This window comes from Sceloporus occidentalis, unplaced genomic scaffold (genome assembly GCF_023333645.1).
Source record: "Sceloporus occidentalis isolate IW3139 unplaced genomic scaffold, rSceOcc1.0.p SCAF_9, whole genome shotgun sequence".
NCBI lineage: Eukaryota > Metazoa > Chordata > Lepidosauria > Squamata > Phrynosomatidae > Sceloporus > Sceloporus occidentalis.
The window spans coordinates 35,821,234-35,835,410 of NW_028316989.1; the positions used below are offsets into that span (position 1 = coordinate 35,821,234).

Here is a 14,177-nt window from a genome sequence, read left to right on the forward strand (position 1 = left end):
AGGTCGATTCTGTTGCAAGAGAGAAGTCGCGAAACATTCAACAAATCATCTGCACAAATTGCAAGGAGATTCTCCGTCCTAATTCTTTTTGCTGCTGCTAAATGCTGAATTTTCTAGATGGTGGGAAGGTGTCCTTGTATTGGGTCCAAGTCTAGTGCGCAGTGAATTTCTCTGTTGCCCAAAGCCAGGAAAAGTCAGGTTTATCCAGGTGGGCTCTGGTTATATATGGGCCTTTTCTCTGTCATATAGCCAAGTAAATTCTATTGTGAAGCATAAATTCTGCAGAGGAATTGGAGCATGTGTGCAACAGGTGGAGCATAAGGAAACATGAAGGCAGGCGTTAGCTCAACCAGTTTGTCCAGTGGCTTGTTCATTGCTAGTTCCTCCCAGTGAAACACAATGGCAATGGCCTCCCTTCTTCAAAACCACTTGCACCCATTGAATGCAGAAGTTCATACCTTACCAGTCATAATTGCTCAGTTAGTAGGTATTTAGGACTTATGCTTTAATGGGTTTGGGCTACATCCGTACCAGTTTTGACACCACTTATCTGCCAAAGCTGAATGTTGTGCAATTCTGGGATTTGTAGTTTGCACCAGAGCTCTCTGGCAGAGAAGGCTAAACGCCATTCAACTTTGGCAGTTTCCTTACCAATAGCCCATGACTGAGGGACCCTTGGCAGTGATTCACAAATGCTCCAGAGAAACTATATTTCTCCAGAAGTTTTATACCTCTCTCGCTCATTATTTTTTTAATTATAGTCTCTTGCAATTGATGTTTTTGGGGTATATGTCTTTCATGGACCCTCCTCTAGGTGCACTTGGCCCCAATGACGCACGCATGTGAGGTCTTGCTCAGTCACTTCCCACTCTTGCTCACCAAAGAGCTCAGCTTCTGGGAAACATCCTTTGCAAATCAATGTGTTCCTGATTTTCACGTGTGTAGATTTCCGCTTTCATCTTTCATCTCCAAAGGAACGGAAAAACCTCTTCCCCCCCTCCCCCCAACTGCCTCCTCTTCTTGCAAACAGGCCTCACAGCAGCAGGAAGATGAAAGGGAGCTGGGAAAAGGCTGGCAATGTCACTTGGCTCTCAACGCTGCAAACACGGCAAAATCCCAGGACTATACCCCATGATATGAAAAACATTCTGGAAAGAGCAGCTTTACTGTAAAGAGAAGCTTCTTTGGCCCAAGGTTGGCTTGTTCAGTGAGGTCGGCCAGCAAACCCAGTGATGCAAACCCAGAAAAAGAGACAGGAATCCATTTCAAAAAGTTAAAACATGCTTTATTTCTAATATAGAGTCTTCCCTTCAGAGTCCACCAGAGAAGCCGTGGTGTTTGCCACCTCTCTCATTCCTCCCCTCTGTTCCTTTCCATTCCCTCTCTCCTCCCTCTTTTCCTCCTTCTTTTCCTCCCCCCCCCACCCAGCTTTGCCCTGGGAGCAAAGAGGGGTCCTTCCCCCAGTCCTTGGGCTCTGGGATGGGGTCAGGGCAGTGGCTGCCAGGGTCTGGAACTAGGTCCCTGCCGGCAAGCCACCATGACAGCCTCCGTTCCCAATGGATGCATGACTCACAATCCTTTGCCGCAGCCAGTGGCTACCTGTTTGCCTCCCTTCTCTTGCCTTCACAGTAGGGCTGGGTTAGCTAGTCCAAGGCAATAGGGCTCATTGAGAGAAAGCAGGCCCCCCCCCCAGCTCTGTCTCTTAGCCCCATAGCCGTACGACTGGATCACTCAATCTGCTCAAAGGCAATGGGACTGAGAGAAGGAGCACCCCGCCACCATCATTCTACCTTTCCCCCCACTTGCTGATTTTGCTTCCCTTTTGGTCCTCCACCCTTTCTTTCCTTTCCTTCCTACCAAAATATGAATCTTTGCTTCTCTCTGGACCTCATCACAAGAGCAAAATTTGAAGTTAGCCCAGGGTTGGTCAAAGACAATGTGAAGGCAAGACAGGAGCAATCAGAAGCCAACCTAAGGGCAATCGGGGGTCATTCCAGGGTTAGGTAAATTCAAGGGAAAAGAGGATTTTCCTAGGCCTGGAATGAGCCCTGATTGAAACCCCACAATTGCCCCTGCATTGCTTTCACATTGACCCTGAGATGACTTCAAATGTTGCTTGAGTGATAAGGACCTGAGCCCCAGTGCTTTGTAAGAGCAAACCCGGCCTCACTGCAAAGGCAAGAGAGGGAAGGCAAACTGATGGCCGCTGGCTGTGGCAGGGGAGTGTGGGCTATGCATTCAGTGGGAACAGAGGCTGTCATGGCGTCCTCCTGACAGGGACCCAGTTCCAGGCCCTGGCAGCCACTAGACCCCATATTGGAGCCCAAGGACTGGGGGAACGACCCCTATTCGCTTCCAGGGCAAAGCGTGTGTGTGAGACCGTGGGAGCAAAACAAGGAGGCAAGCAGCAGGAGTAGGGGGAATGGAAAAGAGCTGGGGTTGAACTTTGCACACTGTCCAGTTCTCTGGGTCTCCGGAGAAGACATAAACAAATGGGGGGAAAAAATCCTAACAGTCTAAGTCTATTGTCTATAGATCTTCTAAGAAGTCCTAAAAGCCTTTGGGCATCTTGGCATCCTTGGCCGTGATACGGGCGCTTCGTCTTAGGAGCATGCTTCCCTGTTGTTCTGTCGTAGTGGTCTTGCCTCGTCCGAGTGCAGAGGGGTTCATTATCGCTGGGGCACTCTGTGGTCTTGGTGGGACGGCTGTACACTGGTTAAATGTCAGGCAGGTTCCACAGGCAGGGGCACTTCTAGGGCGAACAGGGGCATTCTTGATCCCTTGGATGAACACTGGATGCATCATGGCCACCCCTGGCGCTTGCCCTCTGTTCATCCGTGGGGCAACCTGGTTGACCTGAAGGACAGCAGGCTGATGATTGCCATGTAGCAGGAATTGCAGGAATCTCCCCTGCCAAAGAAAAAAATCATAATTAAATCATAATTCTTTGCATTCTAAGTCAAACCAGTTCTGATGACGTATCGATTTATATCTAGCAGAATTACTTTTGGAAACGGTTAATAGTGGTTGAAGAGAACTAATTAAAGTATTATAATTAGACAGTATTTCAGAATCCAAATTAGCATCCGCTATTGTAATGGAAAGCCGCTTAATTGATTCACTAGAAAGAAACTTAGTGAGGGTATCAGACAGTTGGGGGGACCATTTAACTCGGGTTAGACTGATATCGTTAGTAAAAATTGAGATCTTATCAAGAGGCAGGGTAAAACTGTCATAAAATTTTAAACACAAGAGGGCTGGAAAATGGTCACTGTCAGGTCTGCTAACAATAGCAAACTTAGAAATGTGAGATATTAAATTTGGAGAGACCCCTACATAATCACCTGGTGATGGTCTGGCACCTACCCAGTGCGTATATTCAGCTGGATGGTCGTCCTTAAAACTTCCATTTAGGATAATTCAATTTAGTTCATTAAAGGTGCGAACTAAGCAAAGACCCTTAAAACCACAAAACATATCTTTAGATTTGCGGCACATTGTCGGGGGAATAACTGTAGGGGAAGGTGGTTGGCAATTGTATTTTGCATACAAAGACACATCGTCAGCACCAATTCTTGCATTGAAATCCTCTGCAACAATAAAATTAGCTGCTGGAGCCTCAAACATCAAATCTTTGATAAAGGAATTAAGCTTGTTCCATACACTTTCTTTCTTAGCACGGCCTTGAAGTGGGGGAATATAGATATTAATCAAATATAATAAGTTGTTTTTTAAACTTCAAAAGAACAGCTAGGGCATACTGCTCCAGTGCAGAAACCTTAGTTATTTGAACCTTGAGTACCAAAGATATCAGCACCCCTAAGCCACCACATAATCTCCCACTACCTTTGCCAGGAATAGCATTTAAACCCATGAATTTATAACCCTCTATAGATATATCTTCAGCAAGCCACGTTTCCTGTAGAAGAATAATATTATGTCTGTTGACAAAAGGCTTAAAGGTAGGGTGCCTGCATCTGGGCTTCCAACCAGCTATGTTCCATGAAATAATAGACAGAGGGGACAGGTCAGTTGAATGTCAATTATCTGAGATTATTACAGACTGTTCCTGGGGTATGGAAGCTTGCGATTCATTAACAGTTATATTTCCATTAGGTATATTTCCCTTCTCTGATGCTAAATTGATTAGACTGTCAGATAAACTCTGCTTAATTATCTTTGCTGCAGAGGAATTTGACTTAAGACATCTCCTTTTCTTAGTCTTGGAAGATTGTGGATTCTTGATGGATTTGGGAGGATTCAGTGTTATTAATTGCAAAGACTCACTATGATGATCAGTCATATGATTAGGAATAACTCCTCCATTTTTAATTGTTTCAAAGTCGTAGCAGCCTCCAATAATTCTGGATTCATTGAACTCGCTACTGAATTCTTGGCAGGTTTCTTAGGCCTTTTAACATTTGTACAAATTTCTTTTTTGGCTAACCTCCTTTTCCGCTTAATACTATTCTTGACCACCATGTTGTCATTAATTATCCAGGTAAATAACCAAGCTAAGTAAGGCACCTCAACAGAAATCTTAAAATATGGGAAAAGCAAAAATACTAGATAAAATTCCTAATCAGACTATAATTAGAAGAGCACTTAAAACCCACTGCAAAACAGCACTGTCCCCTTCCCTCCCACCAGACGAAATTGCAATGCTTACCTCTTCCACGGCATCTATGAGTGCATACTCGAAACGGATGATGGCTGGGAGATTGACAAACATCAAATACAGCACTCCAAACATGAGCATCAGGAGACTGGAAACGGCCGTTGAGACCATGAATACTTCTCCACTGAACCACAGCACGTAAAGGACTTGGATTGGACTCTGACCCGTTGCACATGACCAGAGCCATACCAAAAGGATGACGATCAGCCCAGAATAGTCTGCCATGGTTGATTGCCAATAGCAAACTGGACACACACTCTGGACCTTACATTTACTTCAGCTGCAGCTCCCTTGTGAGGTCATGCTGCCTGTCTCCCAAACCCATGGCAACAAGGCTTATTGTTATTTATTCACTGCATGGATTTATACCCTGGCTTTTCTCCTAGACTTCTTGGTTCTCCTGGGCTAGGCTCTGAAGTCAGACTATTGGCAACCAAGGGCTGATCAGAAACATTTTGACTCTAATTTCCAAAGGAATACAAGGCAGCACTCTGGACATGCCTAGAGACTACTAGAGAAAACATTTCTCTGGGCCTTTGTAGGTCTGAAAGCAGCTTATGGTCTAAAAGCACAATACAGTTAAAGTGGCCATTAAAATGATGATCAGTCATATGATTAGGAGAAGTTTGAGTTAGTGGAATGAGAGGATCCGCCAAACAGTCCATTGGGCGTTTGGGAGACATGTACATTAAAGGAATCAGGTCATCCTCCTCCTCACCAATACGCCGTTTAAGTCCATTTTTAGGTTGTGACAAAGGATCAGGTAAGGAGCAGCTAGTGGATAATAGATCCTTAATTGTCATAGTTGCCGTTGTTACCGACATCAGCATAGATTAACAGCATCGAACCTGTTTAGTATTTGCTTTTGTTCCTCGCCAGAAAGGGAGCCAAACATCTCAGCCAGTTTTCCATCATCATCAAGGAGACTCTCAGGAATTGGTATTATCCTCCTGACATCCTCATTGAAGTTCGCTTTGCCTTGTATGTGCTTGTCAAAATAACCACAGAACACCAACATGGGAGAAAGGCCACAACTTTATTAAACCATTGGTAGGGTTGGCACAAAGCATGAGGTCAGGATCTGTGCAATCAAACAACCACCCTGTTGTTTGATTATCCAAAGCTGGGTCCCAACCCGGTGCTTGGGATGACCTAGGGGCTAAGGAACACCGCTTGCGCGCAAACCATGCCTTGCGTTCCCCAATTCACAAAGCCCCTAGTCACCGGGAGGCGCACCTGCGTTCTGGCCCCCGCAATGGCCAGACGCCTTCACTCATCGCCCCCGGGTACCTTGTGACTCCTAAACCAGAACTCCATAGCCCTGGTACCACCAACGTTCAGATCCTGGCCTATGCTGCCGCCACAAAAGGCCTACACAGGAGGCCTGCCGCCAACCCTGCCAAGAGCGATTTAATGTCCGCCACATTGATCCAAATGTGGGCGAACATAGCCAATGAAGGCCTTGGATCTCCAGCGTCCCACTTGTTTGATATCTCTGGCAGGCATGCCAGCCCCAGAAGCAGCAGTGACCGCACCAATACGGAAAGAATGGCCACCAAATTCCCTGGCTGGGAGACCCAGACTTGAAATGACCATTCTGAGCACAGAAACAAATTGGTATCTTGTAAGGGGAGAACCATCCACATGTATGAAAAGAAAATCGGCCAACAAAGGCCTAACATCCCAAAAGAGTCGAAGAGCTATAACTGGACAAACAGGGGAGCCACGAAAGCGACGTAGCACCACATTCTGACCAACCCCTAACTGGTCGCACTTGGAGCGACGCAAAGTTAAAGAGACACCATGCTTTATAAATGTTAAGTCAGAAGCACGCAGTGCCCTGCCGGATAAATCGCTCTTGGACCCAGCGACTATTTCGCCTAAACGAAAGGCGCCAAAAAAGGCCACTGAAAATGCAGCACAAAACAGCTGAACTTCGTATTTTGAAGAACAAATAACAGGAAGAGTAGCACAAATTTTACAGAGCAATTGTAAACATATAGGGCGTCTTGTGTCCTTATTACAAGCATAAGCACGCTTCCAACCTTCAATAGCCCTTTTTACCAAAAAGGAGGCACATGGATCGGCAAATCCCCCAGCCTTAGAGAAAAAAGAAATACCAGCCAAATGGATGGACATTGTCTTAGGAGCCACATTATTGTGGCGTAGCCAAACTAAAAAACGCAACACCACCTCGGATGTCATGCCCAGCCTGGAGGACTGCTTGGAGGACTCAGAGGATGAGCTAGAGCCCCTGGGACCTGAACCTGTAATGGAGGAGCCAGAGCCCCTGGGGCTTGAACCTGTAATGGAGGAGCCAGAGGCTGGCCCTAGTTCTGCTGGAGCAGAGTCTATGGCCCCTCCAGAGATTCAGCAGTCAAGTTTGCCTGGTGCCGAGGCTGTGGACACGGAGGAGGATCTGGGCAGTGTGCCTACCTTCAATGAGCGTCGAGCAGAAAGAGAGGGCCTTCGAAGATCTCGGAGGCTTTATCAGAAGCGTCTTCGTAATCAGACACAGCTGAAGGCCGGCTCCTTGCCTTCTTAAGCACCTGGAGCATGTGTGGTTCTTTGCCAGTGGATATCTGACTCTTTTAGAGGAAAGATTCTGTCTCTGGCTCCTTGGCTTCTTGTCTTGACTACCTGGAAACCTTGACCTTGGACTGCTTTATCGACCTGCCTATCTGTTATCCTGAACCTCGGACCGTCTGACAATTCTCTTGGTAATCCCTTTTGGTAGAACTACTGTGAATCTCCAGGACTGTGTAACTCACACTGACTTTGCTGTGCTGGGAGGGGCTTTGTTTGTTTGAGAACTAGCTGCTTTATCAGCCCTTTGGCTGCTTTCCCGGACATCGGTGGTCAAAGGCCAAACATGCTGAGTTCTAGAGTCATTAAAATAATCTGCCAGCTTTCTGATGGCATTTTTGTAAGTCTTTAAAGTGGAAGGAGCAATGGATCCCAAAATCCCATTCATTATTTCAGACGGCCAACCTCCCACATGGAAGCAGGACATAGGGTAGGTTGAAGGTCTGCCTCTGGGGCTAATTGTCGAAATCGCTGAAACTGAAAACGAGAAATTGCATCAGCAATGCCGTTATCTAAACCAGGAACATGTTTAGCTAGGAAGGAAATATTGTTAATCAGACAACACAACACAAACGTCCTTAACAAACTCACTACCCTCGGGGATTTTGCTGACTGCTTGTTGATAATTGACACCACAGCTTGGTTGTCGCACCAGAAAAGGACTCTCTTATTTGAAAATTGAGAGCACCAAATGTGAATGGCCACAACAATGGGAAAAAATTCCAAGAATGTCAGATCCCTGAGAATGTCTGACCCTTGCCAGGCCTCAGGCCAGTGCTCGGCACACCAGTGGCCATTGAAAAATAAACCAAAACCGATGCTCCCAGCTGCATCTGAATGAACCTGCAAAGAATCATTAATGTGCCAGGTTCTCTGCCAAATGGCAATACCGTTGAAACTCTTGAGAAATTGGAGCCACATGCGAAGGTCATCCTTAACACCTTTTGTGATCCTAATGTGATGGTGCGGCAGCCGAGGACCTGCTAAAGATCTGGCTAATCTAGCGCAAAAGGCTCTGCCAGGAGACACCACCTTGCATGCAAAATTAAGATGTCCCAGCAGGGACTGAACCTGCTTAAGCGTAAGCTTGGGAGCATGGAGGGCATGCTCCAAAAGTTCACAAAGCACAACAATTTTTGAATGAGGTAAGGAAGAAAAACCATTGACCGAATCTAACTGAATGCCTAGAAAGGACATAGCCTTAGCTGGACCCTCCGTCTTGTCAGCCGCAAGCGGAACCCCAATTTCCGCAGCTAGGGAAGAAAAGGCAGTTAATAAATCCATACACATGTTAGAGTAAGCAGGGCCAACAAACATAAAATCATCCAGATAATGTGTAACCAAAGTTGAAGAAGCCCTACGCTTTAATTCCCACTCCAAAAAGGTGCTAAAGGTCTCAAAGGCTGAGCAGCTGATGGAGCAGCCCATAGGCATAGCCTTGTCAAAGTATTGTATTCATACCCTTTTATTGTTTTAAAAATAGATTTTGTAATGTGGGGCAGAATTGCTAGGTCAACCCAATGTTGTGTCATAAAGATTTCTATCTTGTTCACTTCCCTCTTTATGTCACCATTTTTGTTTTTCTGAAAAATTCCCACCTCCGTGTGGTTGTCCATTTCCTTCTATTGGAGGATCTGAGGTTGCTCAATACCTCTTCTGTGAGTAAAGATCAATGATTAACAATAAAACAGGGTGTTTGCCTATCTGTCAAGACCTTAAAACCTTAAACTTGGCATGTATACGAAGAGGGCTATAGGGGTGTGTGCTGGGGAAAGTAATTTCGTTTATAAAATGCTTTAATTAATTTATTGTATATACTCATGTATAAGTCTAGAAATTTTAGTCAAAAAATTGGTCCTAAAACCTGAGTCGACTTATCCACAGATCAGTATAAAATCTGTACTTTAATCCTTATTAAAAGAAGAAAACATCCCCTGGTGCAAGTATAATTTGCCCTGGAAGCACTGACCATGTTGTAAGTTCTTTGGCATTGTTTAACCAAAGAGTCCACCTTAGCTAATGTCCATATGTTTGAAGGCTGTAGCATCTGTTAACAAATAGTAACTGATTTATTGTGGCATAGGGTTTCATGAACTAGAACAGCCATTGGACATGGTGGCTGCGTATGATGGAGGCTTGTAGATAAATACATCTGAACGGCACCAGGTTGGAGGAAGGGTGAAGAACACGTTTTCATTAGACTCGTGCATGAAGACGCACAAACATGCACTCATACATAGGGAAAAAACAACAACTGAAAAACAAACAGGATTTAGCATCATAGGCCAGAAAATGCAAGCAAATAGCAGCATGTCTGTGACAGACCTTGGGGTTCTTAATTGCTTTTATTTATACGATATATACAAGTGTGGATGGTTAGATCCATATGCAAGCAGACAGGAAGTCTTTTGGAATTTGTTGTCCAGATTTGTGTGTGTGTGTTTACTACATCACTAAATTAGATCAAGGTTCCACATTGTTCTGAATCAAGATTCAGTTTGGCACTCTTCTATGTTCTTCATCACACTAACAACATTCAGAAGTGAGTGATGCAATGAAGATTAGAAGATATTTTTAGTTTTGCCCGAGGTTGCTTACACCTAGTTTTCGCTCTGCTTGTTCCAAAACCACACGTTGCTCCCCCTTGTTACTCTCAGTTAAAGTTATTTGTTTTATTAAAGAGCTCCATCTAGAGGTCACAGTCACACTTTATAAGTTGACTGAAGCAAACAAAGAAACAAGAGTGTTGTGGAAATGGCATCCTTAACATTTATTTTAACATAAGCTTTTGTGAATAACCATCCAATTCTTCAGGTGCATGGAATACAATACAGTCACCCCTCCAAGTCCACGGACTTGAGATCCCAGGAGGGGCAACCACCATTAAGCTCAATGGGGTGCATGCCTGTGGTATGCACCCCACATGCACACACCCCATTCAAGCCTATGGGGCTTGAATATGTGCAAGTTTTGGAACTCGCTGGATGGGGTCCGGAACGGATCCCCCACGAGTTCCAAGTGGCAACTGTATTAAGGCTTCAGATATGTCCTCATATCTGAGGACGCCCTCAGGGGCATAGAGCATGGGGCTGCCTTTGGAAACAGATCAGAAACTTCAAAATTCTGCAGCCAGAACATATGAACTCCCTTTTTGTAACAGTTTCATTGGCTACTGGTCTGCTTCTGGATACAATCCAAAATGCTGGTTACATGCCTCTACATGGCTTGGATCCATACGATCTCCCTATAAATGCCTGCCCAAATTTTGAGATCTTCAGGGGAGGACCTTCTCTTAGGGGTTTATCTCACACCGGGGCTGATATTGGCCTTAAAGAGAGATTAAAGCGCATTTAAAGCATCCTGCAAATGACAAGTAATGGCACGAATGATTATTACATGCAATTGCGCAAATAAAGCAGTATTGGAAATGCACTGTCCCTGAAATCCCAAAAGTAAAAAAGATGCACATTAATGATTCTTTGTGACCATTCTAATATTGGGTTTTGTATGACATTGTGTGAAATCGTTGCACGTAATTATGTGATTTTTCTGGGATATTCGCGAGATAAACTCCCAGTCTCTTTCATGTGATAAACTACCTAGTCTCACCACCAGCACCTGCACATTTGGTAAGGATACAGGCCCCTAAATTGTGGCACCCCCTTCCATGGGAGGTTCAGTTGGTCCCTACCCTGCTCTCTTTCCCCCAATAGACAAAGACCTTTTTATTCAGGCAGGAGTTTGCTTCTTAAATCATGTGGAAGAAGGGAGTTTTAATGTGGTATGCTGTACTTTTCTCTCTTACATTATGTGTTTTCATTATCCAAAAATCTCAACAAGAAAAACCTTCTTTCCAGTGTTCTTCTGCTCTGTTCATCTTCTGCCTTGTTATCTTCTACTTCAGCATATTGACTGCCCTGTGAATATTCAAAGTGATCCTAGTTGAAACTGTGCTTAAGATTCCATTTAACTGTGCAGTTTTATGAAAGAGACGAAATAACCTTTTTCAATGTTAAGTAATCAGAAGCAATCTATAGACTGTTCATAGATGGGCTATAAGATTTGGTTCAAGTTCAGTGGCTTCAACAGCTGCCATCTTTTCTGACTAGTGCCAAAATACTCATTTACTATTTTAGACCAGCTAATTATCTTGTTAAGCAGCAAGAAGGCAGATAAACAGAAAGAGAATAAAGTAATTGACTTATGTTGGATGGGAAGAGTGAGGCAGAAGGAGAGAAGTAGTAACACAAAGAGAACAAGGAAGAAAGGAAGGGAGGGAGGGAGGAATATACCAAGCTAATACTTCCAGCTATGTCATTTTAAAAGTTAATGTTTCATGTTGTATATGCAGAGTATTCCATATTCAAATACTACATTAAGAAATTAAGTTAAATGAGTTCTGGAACAAATTCTTGAAAAAAATTAACTATTAACTTTGTCAAGATCTTGTCATTCATTAATAACATTTAACTGACTAAATGGAAATGTGTGTATAGAGTTTACAAAATCTTAGATAATAAAATCATCAGAACAAACAACAAAATTAAAGTCATATACATTCAAGGTGCACTTCTTACCTGTTGTTTCTGAGGATCGGTTATTTGCTCCCATATAAAGCTACCAATTTTCTGTCTAATTTCTGCAGTGAATGCAAAATAAGAGATCAATAACCACAAAACCATCACCCAAGCATATGTAGAGGGTGGGCAGCATTGCAATATGTTTATCATATAATAGAGTATGACTCTCTCTCACTCACAATATTTGCTATTGCTTAATGAATTTTCAGCATATTGAAATGGTTTTTTAACACCGAATAGCAACAGTGCTCAGCCATGCTGTTTCTCTTTAAATGAAACATATTTTTCAGTAACACATATGTTAAACTCCCAAAGGATATGATTTCATTCTCGAAAATACATTTTGTGATACACAAACTTAAAGTGTTTGCAGGTACACATTAGTGTTCTTTGAACACAAGTACGTATGGAGAAATCGGTATCAACATTCCCCCAGTGTACAGTTTATATTTGCTACCAGATATATAACAGCAGGTGCTCTAGAGGGCTTAGTACCAGGTAAATAGATATAGGATTGCAGCCTCAGTGTAATTCCTTTATACAACTTTAGCTTTGAGTTATATAAACATGCTAATAAAAAGGTAAGATACAGAATTTATATACACACACACACACTTACACACATATAGCCATATGATAGCATGGAAGAGGTTAAAGACTCCTGAATAACCATATATGCAGTTTTGAATACATATACATTTCCATGGGGGGGGGAATCCAAATATTTAGTTCCCCCCACTCAGCGGCAGGGATCCCCCCCCCCACTCAGTGGCAGGGATCATACAAAGTCCATGGAAGAGTCCAGAAGGATTTCACAGCTGCATCTGGCTGATCTTGTGAACCTAGCTTGTCTTCTGGTTCGCATGATTCCAGCCATTCGTTCTGAGGTCCTATTTCCATGATGTTTCTGTGTCCTACCTGCTCTTTGCTGCTCACTGTCGGCATCATTTGCTCCCTCTTTGCAGGCCAGTCTGTCTCTTTTGGTGGTTCAGGGAGGCAGTGTTCAGAATGGTTCTCCCTTCTCCTATCCCCATCACATTGGTGTCACTATGGACACTAGCCTCTTTAATTTAAGAAGTCTTTAATTCAAAAGAAACCCCAAAGCCCAGAACGTAACATTCAAATGGTGAAGGCGGGTGGATATAAAATGCTGAACACTCCATAAGCATAAACACATACCTTGATGCAAGCAGGCTGGTGGAAGGAGGAAATGTCCCAATGGCACTGTGTTTTTTATTTCTGAGTTGGCACAAGCAGTAAGATAACAAGAATGGAAAACGGTGATTTTGCCTTCGAGATAATCTAAACTCTGGTGTATTCTGGAAGAAGATGGGAAATATAAGATGTGTGTGTGTGTGTGTGTGTGTGTATACACTGAAAGTACACGACAACATATACACACACACACACATGTAATTATGTTGTTATATGTTGTTGTTGTTGTTGTGTGCCTTCAAGTTGTTTCCAACTTAAGGCGACCCTATCAGTCATATGGGGCTGGCATGGCCCTTCTCTGAGGCTGAGAGAGTGTGACTTGTGAGTATATATAATTATATATAACTGTATATAGAATTGTGTGTGTGTGCCTTCATACATATTACACACACAGTGTGTGTGTGTGTGTATATATATATGCATACATACATACATACATACATATAGACACACACACATATATAATATAGTTATATACACACACACACACATATATATATTATATACAGTTTTATATATATATATATATATATATATATATATATACACACACACACACACGTACGTAGATGTAATTTTATTGGTGACTTGAATGTCAGTGTTAGGGGTCTTGGAGGACACTTCCCATCATCCTCATTAGATTGTAAGCCTGAGGGCAGGGAACCGTCTATTATCACCTCTGTTGTAAGCCGCCTGGATTCCCAGTGATTGGGCGGCATATAAATGAATCCTATTATTATCATTATTAATATTATTAGGCACAGAATGTCAGGGGAGGGGTTCCAAGGGCTTGAGCACACTTCCCATCATCCCCAGACCATGCAGAGGTTGGGGAAGTCCCCCTCCAGTTCCCATCAACCTCATCAGGCACAGCAAGCCATTCAAGACTAGGGTTGGAGTACACTTCCCATCATCCCCAGACCATGCAGAGGTTGGGGAGGTCTCCCTCCAGTTCCCATCATCCTCATCAGGCATAGCATGGGGGGGGGGTTTCAGGCCCTTCAAGAATAGGGTTGGGGAACACTTCCCATCACCCCCAGGCAATCCAGAGGTTGGGGGAAGTCTCCCTCCATCTTGTCTGCACTCTTGGCCCCCTCCCTCCTCAAGCGCATCCTTTA

General features: G+C 43.7%; 1 long non-coding RNA gene across 1 annotated transcript; it reads right to left on the reverse strand.

Annotated features, from left to right (window-relative positions):
* Positions 1-11,110: 11,110 nt before the first annotated feature.
* On the reverse strand, positions 11,111-13,142 carry LOC149307268 (uncharacterized). Its single transcript, XR_016282361.1, has 3 exons — positions 13,024-13,142; positions 11,842-11,903; positions 11,111-11,181 (listed from the first exon to the last, which is right to left on the reverse strand). It is a non-coding gene; the product is annotated as an uncharacterized LOC149307268 (long non-coding RNA).
* Between the last annotated feature and the right edge of the window lie 1,035 nt (positions 13,143-14,177).